Raw genomic sequence first — 5,572 nt, 5'->3', positions numbered from 1 at the left:
GGCAATCCTACTTCCGTAGTGATACTGCCTCGGAAACCCAAGGAGGGGTCGCTATGAGTTGGGGCCAACTCGACGGCACATAACAACAACAACAAAGTCTGGCAAGGAAAATATCTATTTCATTTTAAAAGTAAAAATACTGAGGGATATCTATTGTTGAGCTACTATTGTGAACATTTCCATAAACGTTCCTATGTCTTCTTTAATTTCTTGATATTAAACAAAGGAGAAGTTTATCTTCTTGAAGTTGTCTGTCTTATCTAGTGATTGCTGTCTCAAAGCAGAACATTGTTGTGCTCCTTGGTTCTGTTCTGCTTACATTTAAAACAGAAGCAGGCCAATTCACTTTCCTTGTAAGCACATTTGAAAAGTCTCTTAAAACCTTAAAATATAGTCTGTAAACACACCTCCCTGACCATCGAATCCCATTGCTCAATAGCGTCTGCTAGAAGAGTGCAGACCTTGCTGTGAGACAGGAGAGGACTTCAAAACATAAGATATTACTTACCTAAGCTGCATCAGACAAATCCTCCATACTTTCTTCATAAAATCAATCTTAATACCTGAGTCTTAAGATAGAATTAAATTAGATTTTGACTATACACTTAACTAGCAGAGGGTATAAGTCTTAAATTAATGCTTTACTTCTTCACTTACTGCAGCTCAATTGACACAACTGAAAAACAAAATAGTATATTTCATCCTTGGCCTATTAATTGGTTTCATCACTGTCTTTTTCAATAAATTAGCCAATTGAGTTTTCTGCTTCAAGCAGCTATACATGAATTGATGCCCATAGACAGTTTCTGAGTTTTGGGTTTAGAAATTCCATTGGCCTTTTCTATCGAAAGGAAAAAAAATATCATCTCCATTTATAATAAATAAAAGCACTTTAATTTGTCATTCAATACGGGAAATAAAAATATGTGGCTGTCAGGGAAAGGGAATCACTTTAGAAATGATTTTTGTGAAAGATTATGCAATCAGTCTACTGTATCTTATCACTGCAGAGGGAAATGATGTTTCTTTTCATCAAAACATGAGACAGAGCTCATCCAAATCAATATACAGAGAATTTAATCCTTCGAGCTGTCAGAATCACAAACAGAGAAAGTGAATGTTAATGTCAGTAAGGCAAACAAGTTTATCGTGGAAAGGTTACCTGTGAGAGTCCTACTTGGTCTTCTTAGAAAAGACAAGGGAAAATATGTCCATGGACTTTAAGCTTTGTCATCAATTTCTCTTGAAAAAATTAAAACATGGCATTAAACATACTGGTTTCCTGAATCTGAAAGAAAGATACTAGTGTATTCATTCAACAGAGATTTTTTTTTACATCTATTTAAATATATTTTAAAATGTATTTAAAATATATTGCAACACAATACACAGTTGTCAGATGATGAAACAACCTAAATGCCATCAACAGAAAAAATGGATAAACGATGGTACATACATACAATATACTACTACTCAGCCAGTAGAAGAAATGAAATCTTGATATTTTCTACAATATGAATGGAGCATAAAGACATCATGCTGAGTGAAAGGGGTCAATCACAAAAGGACAGATATTATATGACTTCACTAATATAAAAGACAAGAAAAGGAAAATATATAGAGACCAAAATGTGTCAGTGATTACCAGAAGTGAGAGGAGGGGAAAAGGCAAAGGTTAATGGTGATGGAAAAATTGCACTGATTAAGGGTAGAGGTACTGACTAATGCAATTGCTGTCAATAAGTAGTACACCTATAAAAAGCTGAATAGGCAAAAGTTGTGTGAGATATACCTACAACCACTGCAAAAAGAAAAAAGAGTAGCTGCTGGGACTGCTTATGTAAAACTGAAAACTTCCTGAGATTTGATTCCCTGATATGGAGATTTAAGGTCATAGTTTCATTGTTGTTGTTGTTGCTTGCCATCGAGTCTGCCCCGACTCATAGCGACCCCTCCTTGGGTTTCCGAGGCAGCATCACTACGGAAGTAGGATTGCCCAACCTTCCTTCCGAAGAGTGGCTGGTGGGTTTGAACTGCCAGCCTTCTGGTGAGCAGTCAAGTGCCTTAGGCACTATGCTACCAAAGCTCCTCATAGTTTCATAGGACATCCCAATTAATTAGCCTAGTAATGTGTGTAGTGCTTCCGTTCTACTTCCTAGATCATTTCAAAGTGCCTGATGTCTTAATAGCTTACAAATGAGTGGCCATCGAAGGCACAATTGACCTCTGTTTCCCTGAAACAACAAAGAAAGGAGAGTCAAAAACAGGAGGAATTGTGGAATGTGTGCCTCTATGAGCAACTGTCTCTGGCTACTAGATCAGAACTGGTTGATGCCTGGCTACCATTACTGAAAATTTTGATCAAGGATGCTATACAAGAATCCTGATCAAAAGGGATGGAAATGCAGAAGACAATTTAAAATTTTCAGGGAATCCAGACTTTCAGAAGTCATAGACTCTTGATGAGCCCCTGAAACTATAGTGCCTGGGGTCTTGAAACCAAAATCAAACTCTCTGCCATCAAGTGGGAGATAACCTTTAAACCTTAGACCAAAAATATCCCCTGAAGTCTTCTTAAAATTAAACAAGAGTTTAGTTTTAACTAGTAACGAATGTCTGTCTTGATGTTGTGCTCTTTCAAGATCCATCTATATAATCAAATTGACAACAGCAACTCAAAAGATCAGATAGTAAATTTAAGGGCCAGTGACTTTATGTTAATGGAGGAAGAACAACTCAGAAAATGTAGGTGAGAATGGTTGCACAACTCAAATAATATAAACATTGTCACTGAATTGTACAGGTAGAAAATGTTGAATTGTTGTATGTTGTTCTGGGTATATTTTCAAAACTAATAATACAAAAAAAAAAAAAATTCTATTCAAACGTATATAAACATTTTAGTGTATATTTCATAATATGTGAAAACTGGCAAACAAACAAAAGTAGAGAGAATATTCCTGATTGATTCAACTAGATATAAACTGTAATAAGTTACAAAGCAATACATTACAAAATAAGTTGCAAAATTTATAAAGTTCATGTTTCTTACAAAATGACAATGCTATTATTTTACATAACAAAATTAAATATAATTTTTTGTTCTTATTTCAAATTTAGTCTATAATAAGATACCTGTCTCAAAATGTATTTTGTACTTTTTTTTTAATCAGGACCCAAAAATAATTATATGATTTTCAAAAATGATAAATTAAATAATATTTGAATAAAGAACTCAAACAAGACAGTATAGTAGAGTGAAAAATATTCAATCTCTATAAAAATTCAATTAAAATAATATTAAGAAAATATACTATTATGGCAATGCTTATGTTATTAAGGAAACATATATTAATGTTTGTTTAAAAAATGTAATGTCTAAATTATAGTATGCAGTCTTAGCAAGTCTTTGGAGCACAGCATGTGGTTTTACATTGCAAGAAATTTAGTGAATCAGCACAATTGCCTTTGACACAAGAGTATTCTGATGGGTAACGAAAGCCAGAAGAAAATGTTCTTCCCATTTAAAACCATACACCTACTCTTGGAAATTTATTCTAAACAAATAATCCAAAGTGAACAAGGCAAATTTGTACGTATATAGATTTTGATGGTAGTGTAATTTTTAATGACAAAAAAATAATGACATATAGGTAAGCTCACAATATTTCATAAGCTAATATCTGATATTAACTTAATATGGGATTATGCAAATATAATGATGACTATGAATATTAAAAAGTAAGATGGAAAATTTTAAGCAAATAAAATTAAGTGCAAAAAAAAAAATCAACACACAATTGCAAATATATTTTATCTATAACACCCCAACCATATGTAAGAACAAAGATTACCTGTTGAAAGAGAACACATAAAAATGAAAACAATTATGTTAGAGTTGGTTGGATATGAATAAACTTTAAGAAATGCAATGTTTTTACTTTTTCTGCAATTTATTTAATAGTACTCAGAGAAGAATATGTAAACAAGTATAAAAGAACATATGATAATTATGTTTCAATAGTCTATCCTCTCCAAAATATCAGCTGTTTAATATTTTGGTGGGTTAAACAGGGTCACAGCACATTTTCCAGGCTAAACAATTTTATACATATGATTTTGTCTATTTCTGCATTTCAAAAGCGCTTGCTCATATCAGTAAATTTTTTTATAAATATTTTCTATCATAATTTATTAAATTCTTCTCTATTATTGAGCAATTAGGTTGTTTACAATACTTTTTTTAGCAATCATAATAACACAAGAGTTGTTACCACAAAACATGCAACAATTACAGGTTGCTCCCTAAGGACAATACTTATATAGGCTTTTCCTCTAAGCTTCAACATTATTTGCTCTCATTATCTCCATTCTAATTACTAGAAACTGAGAACATAGACGTTAAGTAATGTGCACAACATAACTATCAAACCACTGAATCAAGATTCAAACCTAGGTCATTGTGGCTGGAAAATTCTTGCTTTCATCAATGATTATATGATTATGTGAACATTAGTCCACATCACTGGTTATAAGAAAAAATCCTCCAAAGTGGAATTACTGGGCTAGAGAAATAGATTATGCAAGGTAGTAGTTTAAGAAGCCACCTAACCTTAGGAGAATGGAAGACAATCAAGATCAGTGCAGAGATGAATTCTTTGAGATGGAGATCAGACATACCTCCACTCTCCAAACTTATTACTGATTCTGACATTAGCAGTCCTTCCCATGGTACTCTCTCTTTCTCTCTGCCATGTTTATTAATTTGTTCCAATGGCCACACACAACTCACAGACCATATTCACCGATATGGGATTTATTAGGGAAGTAACAGGTTATAATTCAGGACCAAGATTTCAGCTTGGAGTTAACAGGAAGAACACATGACAAGATTAGTCTCATCAATCAGGACAGCTCCAAACAATACAGTTCAGTGCCTCTTCAGCTGTGCCCACAAGCTGGGTTCCATGCTTAGGCCTCTGCTATGCTACAGCAAGTGTTACAACTCTTTAGCTCCATTCTGCCAGCAAGCCTTCTGCCCAAAGGCACTCAGTTCTCTCACTCTGAGAGTCCACCACGGCCATCTTGTGCTGGTCTCCTAGTTCCCAGCGGCTTGTGTCCCTGCCATTCTGTCTATCACCATCTCTTACCATCTTCAGTGATAAAATTCTCTCTCTCCTTGGTATAGAAGATTATCAGAACAGGGACACCAGGTCCAAAGGATTCTTCTTCTTGGTGGTCATGAGGTTCCCTCCAACCTCTGTGATAATGTCTTTTTTATAAGCTCTAATAGTACAGTGCCTATTGCTAATTAGAAGGTTGACACTTCAAACCCACCAGCTGCTCCATGGAAGGCAGATGAGGCATCTACTTCCTCAAAGATTTGCCGTCTTGGGATGCTGTAGTAGTTAAGTTTGTGTGTCAGCTTGCTTGGGCCTGGTTAAGTGGCTGGGAAGCTGGATGTAGTTATTCCCCATGGTAAGATTGGTAATAAACTCCATAGTGGTAACTATTGGAATAGCTGAGTAGCTACTGGGGGATTTGGTCTGCTTCCTGTATATAAGAAACAGTT

The 5,572-nt window shown here is 34.7% G+C and overlaps 1 pseudogene; it reads right to left on the bottom strand.

The window, feature by feature from the left end:
- Positions 1 to 5,153, bottom strand: part of LOC103194906 — an 85,215-nt pseudogene extending 80,062 nt beyond the window's left edge.
- Between the last annotated feature and the right edge of the window lie 419 nt (positions 5,154 to 5,572).

Source organism: Orycteropus afer, unplaced genomic scaffold (genome assembly GCF_000298275.1).
Source record: "Orycteropus afer afer isolate SDZICR_OR568_19922 unplaced genomic scaffold, OryAfe1.0 scaffold00004, whole genome shotgun sequence".
NCBI lineage: Eukaryota > Metazoa > Chordata > Mammalia > Tubulidentata > Orycteropodidae > Orycteropus > Orycteropus afer.
This window is presented reverse-complemented; position numbering and strand designations above follow the sequence as displayed.